At 45.2% G+C, this 14,003-nt stretch overlaps 1 protein-coding gene across 2 annotated transcripts in view; it reads right to left on the bottom strand.

Annotated features, from left to right (window-relative positions):
* The window catches only part of GATAD2B (GATA zinc finger domain containing 2B), an 81,362-nt gene extending 71,135 nt beyond the window's left edge, over positions 1–10,227 (bottom strand). Inside the window, exon 1 of one of the 2 annotated variants that reach the window (XM_029227469.1) lies at positions 9,990–10,227. The gene's annotated coding sequence lies outside the window, so the exon portion shown is untranslated. The remainder of the gene's footprint in view (positions 1–9,989) is intronic. The other variant, XM_029227470.1, reaches the window with a different exon arrangement.
* Between the last annotated feature and the right edge of the window lie 3,776 nt (positions 10,228–14,003).

Genomic DNA, 14,003 nt, shown 5'->3' with positions numbered 1-14,003 from the left:
GGCTTCGGTAGTATGAATGCAACAGTCAAAACAGTTCATTACAGATGGTACCCCTTCGTGTATAATAATTTATTAAATCTCAAAAAAAAAATTTTACACCACTATTTAAGCTAGAGACATCTTATTCCCTTGAACCCTCAAGGGTTTTCAAAGTTGCACTTGCTATTTTTAAGATGTCTCTGTCCACTGCAAGCACAGCTGTAAAAGATCCTTTTCCAGTCACCCATACTCCTTGAAAGCTTTCAGTTCAATATTAATGCATTATACAGAACTCAACTGGGAAATAGCTCTCCAAGCAGAAGGTGAAGAGTTAAAAATGGAGGCTAATGAAAACTTAAGACTGAATCCTAGTGCAGTAAGAGACCCATATTCTGGGCTTCCCTGGTGGCGCAGTGGTTCAGAATCCGCCTGCCAACGCAGGGAACACGGGTTGGAGACCTGGTCCAGGAAGATCCCACATGCCGCAGAGCAACTAAGCCCGTGCGCCATAACTACTGAGCCTGCGCTCTAGAGCCCGCAAGCCACAACTACTGAAGCCCGCGTGCCTAGAGCCCGTGCTCCGCAACGAGAAGCCACTGAAATGAGAAGCCCGCACACTGCAACGAAGAGTAGCCCCCGCTCGCTGCAACTAGAGAAAGCCCGCGCGCAGCAACGAAGACCCAACGCAGTCAAAATTAATAAATAAATAAAATTAATAAATTTATATATTAAAAAAAGAGAGACCCATATTCTAGTTTCCATTCACTTGGCAGAAAATATCTGGATTTAATATACTCTTAAGAAAGCAAAACTTTCAAATTCACAATGCACTCAGACAAGGAACTCAGCAAGCATTCTTTACTAATTGAATTATAAAATGAGAAAAGAAGAGCATTAGAGTAGCACAATAATTATCCATGGACACTACTACATGAGAAGAGTGTCATGCTACTCACATCAGATTTCCATAGAATCTAATATAGGGTCTTCTAGCCAACCTCTCCAGGGCAGTAACAATACACATGACCAACTGCTTCAATCCATTTGATAGCAACAATCAATCTAGCCATATAAATGTTAAAGAGTGGTTAGAAAAGTGCCCCTCCCTCCAAAAGATGTTATCCTCTTGGGGAAATATTTTCAACGTTTTTCACTGGTAGCTCAACCTATTTAGTGGTGCACACCATTCAGGTAACCTTTATGCCTTTAAAGAACACAGGACAAATTTCTCAACGTTTTGTTTTAATTTCAAGACTAATGTATCATCTTTAAAGGACTGAAAAAAATCAAAGGTATTGTTCCTTCTTGCCTCTGATCCCCAGGTCTGTCTGCATGACTCACAGAAGAGAAAGAATGGGGGGCTTTACAGATTTCTTAGTGTGATACTACCATCTTTACAGAAAGGAAGGGTTTCTTGCTCCTGGCTCAAGGGATTCTGCTCACTCACAAAGCTGAAACCTTACTCTCCTGCTTCCTAGAACATTAGATGAAAGAAGGTGGGGGCAGCAGCTCAGTAACAGTTATCCTCCTGAGAACTCATTGAAGGTGAGGGCCAAGCTGGATGAGCTGTGCCATTTGCCTCAGAAGATTCATAAGGAAAAAAACTGCAGCCCCCGCACCAGTGAAGTTTCTAAAATATACCTAGTCTAAGGCCACCATACTAGTTCTCTGAAAAACCAGCACACTAAAGCAGTCAATTCCCTCATTCAAGAGTGACAACCCTTAAAAAACAACAACAACAACAACAACCCATGAAGAACTACAGGGAAGCAGAATATCAAGGTGCAGTACTGTCTTCTCGAAGAGATGCTCTTTCATGGTCAAATAATTTCCAGAAGCTTTGCATCCTTTAGCCATTCTTTTACCACTCCTAATACACAATGTATATTTAGACACGCAAGGCTCTGGGACATTATGTTGTAAAGAAATCTGCCTTAACGCAGAATTTTTCAAAACCCTATTTGACATTATATTTTCATGTAAGACCTATTAATATTGAGGATAACTATCTTTCTTTTGTTTGTTTTGTTTTTGTAAAGGCAAAACAAAACTCTGTAAGAAGCGTTAGGAGAATGGTAAGATCACAACTTTTGGAGTCAGGCAGAGTTGTTCAAATACTGGATTCACCACTTTTATGAATTTTTGAGATTCTAGCAAAATGACAACCTCCCTGGGAATTGAGTTTTCTCATCTGTAAAGTGATCATAATATCTCCCTCACAGAGTTACTGTAAGAATTTAAATAGCATAAAGCCTTACACAAAGAAAGTGCTCAACAAATGAGTTTATATTTACATTTTAAAAATTCCCTTCAGGGACTTCCCTGGTGGCGCAGTGGTTAAGAATCTGCCTGCCAATGCAGGGGACACGGTTCGAGCCCTGGTCCAGGAAGATCTCACATGCCGCGGAGCAACTAAGCCCATGAGCCACAACTACTGAGCTTGAGCTCTAGAGCCCACGAGCCACAACTACTGAGCCTGTGTGCCACAACTACTGAAGCCGGCACGCCTAGGGCCCGTGCTCTGCAACAAGAGAAGCCACCGCGATGAGAAGCCCATGCACTGCAACGAACAGTAGCACCTGCTCGCTGCAACCAGAGAAAGCCCCCATGCAACAAACACCCAACGCAGCCAAAAATAAATTAAATAAATAAATAATTTTAAAAATTCCCTTCAAGTTCCAAAAGTTTCAAAAATGTAATTTTTTAAAATCTGAGGGAAAAATTACAGAATCCATGACTGAAATACTCCCTGAGAAGTGTAATTTCTCAGGATTTTGCAAACTTTTTAATCCACTGGACTGAGAAAGCCTTTAAATTTGCCACATTTAAGATGATATAGGGGGACTTCCCTGGTGGCACAGTGCATAAGACTCTGCACTCCCAATGCAGGATGCCCAGGTTCAATCTCTGGTCAGGGAACTATAGCCCACATGCATGCCGCAACTGAGAGTTCAAGTGCCATAACTAAGGTGCTGGCGAGCTGCAACTAAGGAGACTGCCTGCCACAACTACGACCTGGTGCAACCAAATAAATAGTATTTAAAAAAAAAAAAGAATGATATACAGGAACACACTACACCTACTGATAAAAATGGATATGAACAGAACACATGTTGTAGAAGAGTATTTATGGTTTCAGTGATAAAAAGGGCCTTACATGAATATAAACAAGAAAAAATGAGTTGTGAGAAAAGCTCAGCTTGTGTCAGTACATAATAACTAACAACTGTACAGTGTTTTAGCTTATAAAACATCTTTACATGCATAATCTCATTTGACTGACAAAGAGACCTAGTTAAACAGATAAAGCAGCTACTGATCCTCATTTCTACGCTGAGAAAACTATGGCTTGGAGACTTCAAGTGACTCAACCAAGGTCACACAGATGATAAAAAGAACCAAGACTCCAAACTTGTTCTTCTGCTCCCAGAACATAACAAATAGGGCATCTTCTAAATGTACGCAGCATTTTCTCAACCCACAGAATTATTCATATTTTAAAATACTTTTTGGGTGACAGGCACCATGCTAGGCACTGGAGACACAAAAGTAAAAAGACATGCTATCTCTTTATTTCAGAATGTTGTCAGACCACTGGGGGGAGACAAGCAATATTTATAAATCACAGTGAGATCAAAGAAGAAAGCATATCTAAGTCTCTTTGGGCAAGTCAAGGAAGGCTTCCCAGAGACAGCAGCATTTGAGATGAAATTTGGTAGCTGATCTGGGAGCTAAAAGAACTGTATTTGGAGGACTTCCCTGGTGGCACAGTGGTTGGGAGTCAGCCCGCCAATGCAGGGGACATGGGTTTGAGCCCTGGTCCAGGAAGATCCCACATGCCACAGAGCAACTAAGCCCGTGCACCACAGCTGCTGAGCCTGCTCTCTAGAGCGTGCAAGCCACAACTACTGAGCCCGTGTGCCAAGAGCCCATGCTCTGCAACAATAGAAGCCGCCGCAATGAGCAACCCACACACCGCAACGAAGAGTAGCCCCTGCTCACCGCAACTAGAGAAAGCCCGCACACAGCGATGAAGACCCAACGCAGCCAAAAATAAATTAATTAAAAAAAAAAAGAATAAAAGAACTGTATTTGCTCATGTGTAAACTGTAAAGGGAGAAAAGTAAGGCTGGATAGAAAAACAAAGGTCAAGATTTACAAAGGGGCTTTGATATTATGCAGAGTACCTTTAAATGATCGGAAACTATTGAATACCTTTGAGAAGGCCAAGTAGAATAATCAGATCTCCATTAGACTATTTTGAAGAGAATATGATTGAGAGTTTAAAAGGAAACGACTAAAAACAAACAAAACTGTAAGAGATCATGGCAATATTCCAAATAAGAGTTGCTGTGGTCCTGAATTAGGAGACCCGCAATGGAGATACAGAAAAAAGGTATAGATTCAGAAATATTTGGAAAGTAATGGATAAGGGAGAGAGAGAGAATTGACAATGATGCTCTCATTTCTGGCTTAGGTGACTCAATGAATCACAAAATGGGAATAGATGATGAAAATGCTGAGCTTGAGGTACCAATGGAATACAGAGATGGATATGTCTAGCACAAAGTAGACAACTGGAAACAGAGGGCTTGAGTTTAGGAGATGTGATAATATATGTGAATACATATGAAGATTTTTTTCCATAATCAAGTGTTATTTACCATTTCAATGGGAAGGCAATCATTTTATCATCGTTATTTGTATAATGCTTCAAAGTTCCAAAAACATTTTAATATCCTGTATCATACCACATTTCATAGTTTTGTTATAAACAAATACGAGGTTAGGAAAAGTTATTATTATTCCTATTTGATCAAGAAATAGTTATTGAGTATTAACTATATGCCAAACACTGCACTAGGCATTAAACAAAACACCAAAGTAAATCCATGCTTTCATAGACCTTCCATCATACCAGGGGAATCAATAAGCAATAAATGTAACAAATAAGTGTGTTAGAAAGCTGTAAGTGCTATATGAAAAAGAAAGAACAGAGAAGGATTACAAGTGAGGGGTGGAAGCTAAAGGTGAAATTTTAAATAGGGGTAGTCTCACTGAAATAAAGTCTCATTGAAAAGGTGACATTTAAACAAAGGCTTGATTGAAAAAGGTAAGAAAATTAGTCATTTGTATTATCTCTGTGGGAAAAACTAGTTATTTCCCACTAGAGGGAATAACTAGTGCAAAGGTCCTGAGATAGAGTGTGGCTAATGCACTTAAGGAACAAGTCAATGTGGCTGGAATGGAGTGAGCAAAAGGGAGGATGACAGGAGATCAAAACGAAAGAATAGGGAGAGGCAGATCATGTAAGACCTTAGAGCCCAAGGTAAAGACTGGCTTTTACTGTGCAAGAAACGGGAGTTCAAAAATTTGGAGGCTTGGGAATTCCCTGGCGGTCTGGTGGTTAGGACTCCGTGCTTTCACTGCCGAGGGCCTGGGTTCGATCCCACAAGCCACGCGGCCAAAAAAAAAAAAAAAAATTTAGGAGGTTTACCCAAAATCCTGTATCAAATAAATGGTAAAGCTAGGATTTGACCAGGGATTTCTAGACTCTCTACGCTTGTGTTCTGCTATTCCAATTTGCCACTTATTAGCCCACAAACTCCCTCCAAGGAAGTCTGAATTTAAATATCCTCAAGAAGCTAACTTTATAACTACCTTCCAGGTTAGAGATGCACAACCTCTCCAATTAACATTTCTAATCCCTCACAACCATAATGAGAATTTACTAATCCTAAAGTCTAATCTAAATCCTAATATCCAGCCTATTTTTTGGTAGATTACAAACTCCACCTTCCCCATAAATGAGACAAGATCAAGAAAGCTTTATTAGGAGGCTTAAAGCATGACTTTCAGGTTCAAGTAATGATAACCTGAATTACTTTTAAAAATGTATACTAGCCAGATGTGAAAAAAAAAACAAGAGAATGGCTCAGGAATGCCAAAGTATTGTCATTTTCCTTAATAGTTTACTGTTAGTATTAATAACAACTAAGTTCACATGTAGTCAAAGAAGCTTCTGCAATTATTATGACTCTTTGAGGTCTGGGATTTGACCATTTCATACCTCAAAATTAACAAAATATGTGTCCTCATTCATCTGTTGCTTTTGGTACAAGCCAGAACTCTTGATAGCGTCTTGCCGGTTGATGGCAACTTACGGCAAACACCAGAGGATTGTGAGGGAGACATCAAACATTACTGAGATACCATCTAGAAGTATATCAGACTGGTTAAGCCCTTAATGACCCTGGGTCACTCCTTTCCTACTGAATAAACTCAAACCGTATAGGGATATTTCATATATCCATAAAAGAGAAGGTAAAAGATGGAACATGAAGAAGGAGCACTTCAAATCAAATCTACTCTTCAGAGGCTTTCATCACTACTACGCAAATATAGAAGGCTCTCTGCTTCATGGACTCTGGAGCCACCAAAATCCCCAACCAGTACCTACAGAAAAAACATCACAGGGATTACTGAAGATAAACTATATGGCTAATAGACGCTTCCCCCCACCAAAGCCAGTTCTTTTCAACAGAAGCTGAACTTCCTTATGTATCCAATTCCCAGGATTGCTTGCTTAGCCAATGCAAGAGAACTGCAACTTCGTGTGGCACTGCCTGATAGGCTGGATTTTTCCTGAGCAAGAGGTGAACAGCTTTATGCCAGGACTAGATTTATAGTCAATCTGACTGTGTATCTTTTTTTTCTTCCCCTCTAAACTGTCTCAGAAAATGCCTGGCTATTGTGCCTTAATATGTAATGAAGCAGAGCTTTAAGTACTGCAAGTGGTCTGGAGAAGAAAGTCCTTCAGTTCCAGTATGGCTCAAATCATGACTTCTCTAGCAATTGTTTTAATCAACCAAAGCTGGTTTGGCTTTTCTCAATGAACTAAATGAGCATCCTGAGCTGAGTGCAGAGGGGCTACTTGTCAGCATGACTCCCAATGAGGTGGCTAACATGGAATAAGCTCCAGAGTCTAGAAACCAGGACAGTACAGCTGCTGTTCCCCTAAATATGCACCTTCAGCTTGATGGGTGGGGGAGGTAAGGAAGGAAGGAAAAATCAGTAAATTGAAACAAGAGGGACATCCCTGGTGGCATGTTAAGAAGCCGCCTGCCAATGCAGGGAACATGGGTTCGAGCCCTGGTCCAGGAAGATCCCACATGTCTTGCAGCAACTACACCCGTGCGCCACAACTACTGAGCCTGCGCTCTAGAGCCCACGACCCACAACTACTGAAGCCCACATGCCTAGAGCCTGTGCTCCGCAACAAGAGAAGCCACCGCAATGAGAAGCCTGCGCACTGCAACGAAGAGTAGCCCTGGCTCTCTGCAACTAGAGAAAGCCCTTGCACAGCAAGGAAGACTCAACATAGCCAAAAATAATTAAATTAAATTAAATTAAAATAACAACAGGCCTAGTTTACATACAACATACGAGACAACGCTTAATCCAGAGGTCCCAGCAGAAGATTAGGATACTATTATTGACACACTGACTCTTCTTCCACACTGCTGTTCTCTAAACAAAACCCAACCTGGAGATCTGGGTGGGGGTGGGGGGAAGGTGGGGGCGGTGGGTGGTAAGGAGAGACATTAGTCCAAAAAAGGGGAGGCAGGCAGCACACAGACTTTTGAATGTACTTTAAGACTGAAATTCAGAACAGAATTCTCACGTTTCCCTTCCCCACCACCCTACGGCCTTACGCTAAAAACGGCAGTAAAAGTTACTGCCATAACTTACATCTGAAGTGCTGATCAGGGAACCTGGTTAACGTTGTTCCTAGACAAGTATTTGAATGTAGCCTCTATTCAGACCCTACTGGGACTGCCTCTAAACAGGAAGTTAACAGACATCACACATAGGCAGGGAAGGCAAACCACAGTGTCAAAAAGATGGATTCTGCTGTCAGCTACTCATCACTCTCACCTCATCAAAAGTGTTCTCAAGTCAGGAATAGGCAGGACAAAAGTCCATAAGCCTCACCTCTTCTCAAACTGGGTCACTCAGCCTAAAGGTTCAGCCTTCTGGTTCCTGCTAATTAATACTTATCTGCTTCATTCCTTACCATGATGTGATGACTACCACTGCCACCAGACTAAAAAACTACATTCCTCTTAAAACGGAACACAGTACTACCAGATCAGTACTCCCATTAACTCGTTATTTATACAGCCCATCTGCTTAAAAAGCCCAAGGAAAGACTCTTCTTGACCCAGCCCATTCCAAAACAGTCAGAGACTGAATATCAGTCACAAAAAAGCAGCACCATTTCCAACAGGTGTGGGCCTTCCCTCAAAATATATTGAGCCTGTCCAAAGCACCACCTTTACCAGCTCCAGCAGTAGCCTCTTTCCCAACCAAGCACCAACAGAAATGCTACTACAGGACAATACTCTACCGAGACTGCTCCAACACCAAAAATATGAATCCAAATGGTTATCTCAAGGAAGAGTTTAAATCAGTGTATCAAAGAAGGAGCAGTAGAGTTAGCACTAAACTCCCAAATAGGATAATCTCCAACATACAGACAACAACATATAGACAGCCCGCTGCTGCAAGAAAACAACCAGAAGTCATCTGTACTGGGACGGGGACTGGATGGCTGGAGAACACAGGTGAGAGAGAGAGAGACTTCTTTTCACTTCGTATCACATGCATGCAATGTCTTTTTTAAAAATAATTTTGAGAGAAAAATGTTTTAAAAACTCAAAAGCATCAGCTCTTCTCCCAACACAGATCTGCTAAACCGGCTTTTACTCCAGCTGCTGCAAGTTCAAATCTCTTTCAGTCTGGCCTGAAAGCACTACTCTTTTCCTTTGCTGAAACACACTACGTTAAGCATCTCCCTGCTCTCTTAACACGCACACAAAAGCCCTCTAAATAATCATTTATCAGAAATGAGAAAACTGGTTCTCGGAAGGCTACCTGATTCTCCAGATGACAGCAGCAGAAAAGGCTGATAGCTAGCTCAGTTAGCATCCACATGCCACCCACCCACCATCAATGCCTCCATCTCCACTTCAGGGCCAGCCCTATGAACACCTTGTGTGTGGAGGGAAGTTGATGCTAGGGAAGAATCCAAAGAGGCTACCATACCTTTATGAAGGGGGAAAGTGCCTGGGCCGGCGAATGGCACCGAAAGCTCTGCACTCATAGGAGTGGCTAGCTCCTTAGAGCAGGGAGGCAAAAAGTACTCTAAGTCCGGATTTGGTTTAGTAAAAGGTAAGTTCTAGTTCCATCGACCCTCAGGCACTGAACTGGGATACAGATCCAGTGGGTCCCAGAAGCCCGGCTGAAGAAAGGGGTAGTTTAGTCCCTACAGAAGACAAGTACCCACACAGGCTTAGACAATTCCCTTCTAAGGGAGGACGAGGGAACGGTGGACGATGAAATAAAGGAGTAAGGTTCTGCGTTCCAGATCCCTTCGCCTTAAGAAAGGTAATCATCCCGTGCTTCCTTCACCCTTAAGGATCCCCCATTTGTCCCAACCGCCAGCAAACACAAGACTGAGAGCAGGGAGCGGCCCCCGCACCCTGAGGGCACCACTGGGGGTGGAGAGAGTTAAGGGGGGGCGCGCTAGAGAGGAAGGAGGGGAGCATGGCGGGCCTGAGGCAGTGAGTGAAAGCGGGGAAGGCGGGGGAAACGGGGCGCGAGGGAGGGGAGAAAGAGTAAAAGGAGAAGAAATGAAGGGACACGAGCTGGGGGCGCGCGAGGCCGAAGTGAAAGACCGGGGCGCGCGCGCGGAGCGGGGGGAGGGGATGAGGTGAAGGGGGAGCGCGAGGCGGGGGCGCGCGGTGCCGGGGTGGGGGGAGGGGGACGCAAGGCGGGGGCGCGCGGGCGGGCGTCGGCTCGCGGGCGCTTCCCCTCCCCCCGCCCCTCCACCTTTCCCTTCCCCCACCTCCGCCACCACCGCCTCCTCCCAGCCTCCCTCCCTTCCTCGCTCCTCACCGCCCCCGGGCGGGCGGGCGGCCAGGCTGGCCTAGGCCAAAGCTCCTCACCTGGCGGTGGCGGTGTAACTCCCGGCTAGCTCGCCTCCCCAGGCGGCGGCGGCGGCGTCGAAAAAGGAAGAGGCGACGGCACAGTAGGTTCCGGACCCCGCTGACGGGACCGGGGGCGGGGGTGGGAGAGGGGGGCGGGCCGGACCCGGGCGGGCGGGCGGAGCAGACACTGCGGTACAGACGGGGGCAGCGGCGGCGGCGGCGGCTGCACCGGCGGCGGCGGCACCACACAAACAAGGACGCTGATTGGGCAGCTGCCAAGCGCCTCGACTCCGCCTTTCCCACACGCCACGACGCCCATTGGGCGACCTGAGCCGGCCTCCCCGCCCTCCTCTTCTCGGCCATACCAATAGGACACAGGATGCCGGGGCTACACCCCACCCTTGAAGAGTGAGTGGCTGGAGAAGTGATGATTGGCGTACCTAAGACCCAATCGTAAACGGAGGAGGGGGATGGTCTAGCGGGGGCGCGTTAATGGGTACCTCGGCCAGTCCCAGACACATCCGGGTCTTCAGCAGCCCATTAAGTGTCGGGGGTCAAAAAATCGCTTCAGGCTGCAACTTTACCTTAGAGACGTTTTGGTCCCCAGGCAGCCGCCGTACCCCAGTATCCCAAAACCGGGATTCCCCTTTGGCCTGTTCTCATTCTTCCAATTCTAAAGATGGAGACTGGCGAACGGCGCTGGGCTCTGTGTTGGATGGTGTTTCATCCCGACAGAATCCAGAAATTTCACGATAGAAGTAGCTTGAGGCGCTCAGGCCTTGCAGTCTATTTGGGGCGTGGCCTGTCTCCATCTGCCAAAGGCCTTGAGCTTCCTGGTGTTCATTGTATCCCAGCATGGTCCTGTCGTGACTGAACCACACGACAGGAGAAAAAAAGGCAGCTAGCCAAATTGCTGAGAAATTACGCCGTGCAGAGCCCTCGCAGTTCCTCTCGGGATCTCTTGGTCTGGTCAGGTTCACAGTGAGGGAAACAGCCTTCCACTCCACCGACTCCACTTAACTCAAGGCCCAACTCCTGCTAGCCTCCCTACTTCCCCAAAGCAGTTAGGCCCACCTAAACTCTCAGCGTTTCTCAAGCGCTTACCACAAGTATTGTTCTTGAGCATCTGAGGATAGGGACCAAGTATCAGTCAGTGTGTTGAAGGAATAATAATAGCTAACGTTTTGGGAAAAGAGACTGAGGCATTGTGCTATATATGCATCCTTATTTATTCTTTTAAGAGCTATGCGTGTGTTATTTTATTTATTCCTCATAACTCTGTGGGGTAGATGCTGTTATTCCCATTTTACAGATGAGGAAAATGAGGTACAGATCAAATGACTTGCCCAAAGTTACACATGGTAAGTGGCAGAGCTGAAATTTGAATCCAGGTAGATCAAGAAACAGGTTCAGGGGCTTCCCTGGTGGCGCAGTGGTTGGGAGTCCGCCTGCCGATGCAGGGGACACGGGTTCGTGCCCCGGTCCGGGAGGATCCCACATGCCGCGGAGCGGCTGGGCCCGTGGGCCATGGCCAATGAGCCTGCGCGTCCGGAGCCTGTGCTCCGCAACGGGAGAGGCCACGTTAGTGAGAGGCCCGCGTACCGCAAAAAAAAAAAAAGGTTCAGAGAGGCTAAGGAACTTGAAAAGGTCATACACCTAATTAGTGACTAAGCAGTGGTTTGAACCCAGAAATAACTGGCTCCAGAAGCACTAGAATGTGTTTTTTCGAATCATTTAGAAGTCATGCTGTGCAATAGAAATGAAACTAATAAAGGACATGTCCACAAAAATACAGGTGGGCCCCCGAACACACACACATGCAGAGGCATGCCCCAATTATAAAGTGGATAAAACACCTTCTCTTTCCAAGAACATGGTCTCTGGAGTCCAACTGTCTGGGTTTGGATCTCTTACCAGTTGTGTGATTTGGGTGCAAGTTACTTAACCTCTAGCTTCTATGCCCTACTTTCCCTATCTTTAAAATGGGAATGCTTGATGAGTACCCAGTTCATAGGGTAATGGTGAGGATTATAAAATATACATTTTAGATGTTCAGAGGGGTACTTCCCTGGTGGCACAGGGTAAGACCTCATGCTCCCAATGCAGGGGGCCTGGGTTCGATCCCTGGTCAGGGAACTATATCCCACGTGCATGCTGCAACTAAGAGTTTGCATGCCACAACTAAGGAGCCCACGAGTCGCAACTAAGGAGCCCATGTGCTGCAACTAAGGAGCCCGCCTGCTACAACTAAGACCTGGTGCAAACAAATAAATATTTTTTTTAAAAAAAGCTCAGGATAGTGCTAAGCACATAGTAAGTACTCAGTAAACATAATATTAACTATTACGAGAATTTTCCTGACTTTTCCAACAATTTCACCCTCTTAGTTCAAAATTCAGCTTCGATTGGTATTCTACCTGTAGTACCTGTCTTTTACCACACTGAAAATTATGTCATTTTAATTCCTTCACTGGCTCGGTTATTTCACACACGATACAAGACCTATTATGTGACTAGATACTCTTCTATGTGCTGGGGATATACAGTAAATGGGACAAAGTCACTGCCCTCATGGAAGGTACAGCCCTCTTTCCCTAACCTGCTGCTTTGTCCATTATCAGTCCAGGGCACTCTCTGCTGTCTGAAGGGCCATTCTTCAAGGGCTGCAAGGATATGAGAAACACAGTGGTGGAAGATACTAGCCTGAGGAAGATACTAGTAAGGCCTGAGAAAATGCCTTTCAGCAAAATTAAGATCAGGCCGTGGAGGGGGAACTTTCAATCTGGAGCGATCAAGCTCCAAGACAGACAGGTAAGCAAGGCCACTGGTGTAGTGGACATGGCTTTGCCCTATGCAGGCTCTGCCTGTTCATTTTCTTTTCGTGGCTAACATTTATTGAGTGTGTCTGGCACTTTATGTAGATTATATAATTAATCTTTGAACAGCCTCACCAATTTGCAGATGAGGAAAAACTGAGGCACAGCAGTTAAGTAACTTGTCTGATGTAATAAAATTAGTAAGTGCCAGAGACAAGATTTAACTAAAATTTGTCATACTCGAACCTACACGCTCTAAAGTCAGGGAAGAGAAATGGGGCCAGGTAATTTGGACTTATCCTGCCCCTCATACAGTTCCCTAAGCCACAGGACAGAGATGTCAGATGCTGTGGTGAGTACTTTGCTATTGGAATCCCCAGGTTCTCTCGCGGTTAAAGAATTCTGTAGTTCCACCCATCTGACTACAGGCCTGTTGAAAAATGAGAAGCATAAGCTGGGAGGCAGAGTCATCATTGGGGCACTCTAGACCAGGAAGGCTGTATGCTCTATTGAGGTAGGGACTGAGCCCCAAAATTCGCTCTATAATTCCAGATGGTTCAGTGCACAGCTGGGCATGCTACACTCAACAGAAACTTATGTTTTCAGGAAGGAAGTCACTCAACTTTGCAGAAGGTTGTTGGGGATGATACAGGGAAAGTTTGACTCTAGGGAGTGAGGTCTGATCAGAACCTGGGGTGACATGAGGGTTCCCCTCTGAAGAAGGCATCTCCTAGTCCCTGGCAAAAACAGATGGCATTTCCTAAGCCCCTCCTTTTCAGCTCCTTTAGGACACTGCTCAAGTTAGGATGGGGACGCATCCTCTGGCTTGAAGGTCCCAGAATTCAGAAGTAGTATGGCTCTCTTCATCCACCGATATCCACCCCCAGGAATTTGCGCTAGAGGCTCATGTAAGTTATTTCCTCCATTGACACTCCTGCCCTCCTTCCCCAAGATATTTCTGTTTTGTTGGCTAATTCCCTTTGGTAATTGATCTTGCAGCTCTGTTAGGAGTGTTTCCTGTGTTTATTTCATTATATAGGAAAGAAAGGGAGAACTCCGAGTGGACCAAAAGGATTAGAAAAATGATGCCTGGATGCCTGGCGCCCACACGCAGTGAGCCCCTTAATCCTTGCCCCTGTCTTCCTGGTGCTGTCCCCAGGTTGAGTCCCTGGTTGGAAGAGTACTGCCTTCAACTAAAGCAACTAAGGAGGCCTAG

Source organism: Monodon monoceros, unplaced genomic scaffold, assembly GCF_005190385.1.
Source record: "Monodon monoceros isolate NGI ecotype Baffin Bay Population unplaced genomic scaffold, NGI_Narwhal_1 Super_Scaffold_18, whole genome shotgun sequence".
NCBI lineage: Eukaryota > Metazoa > Chordata > Mammalia > Artiodactyla > Monodontidae > Monodon > Monodon monoceros.
This window is presented reverse-complemented; position numbering and strand designations above follow the sequence as displayed.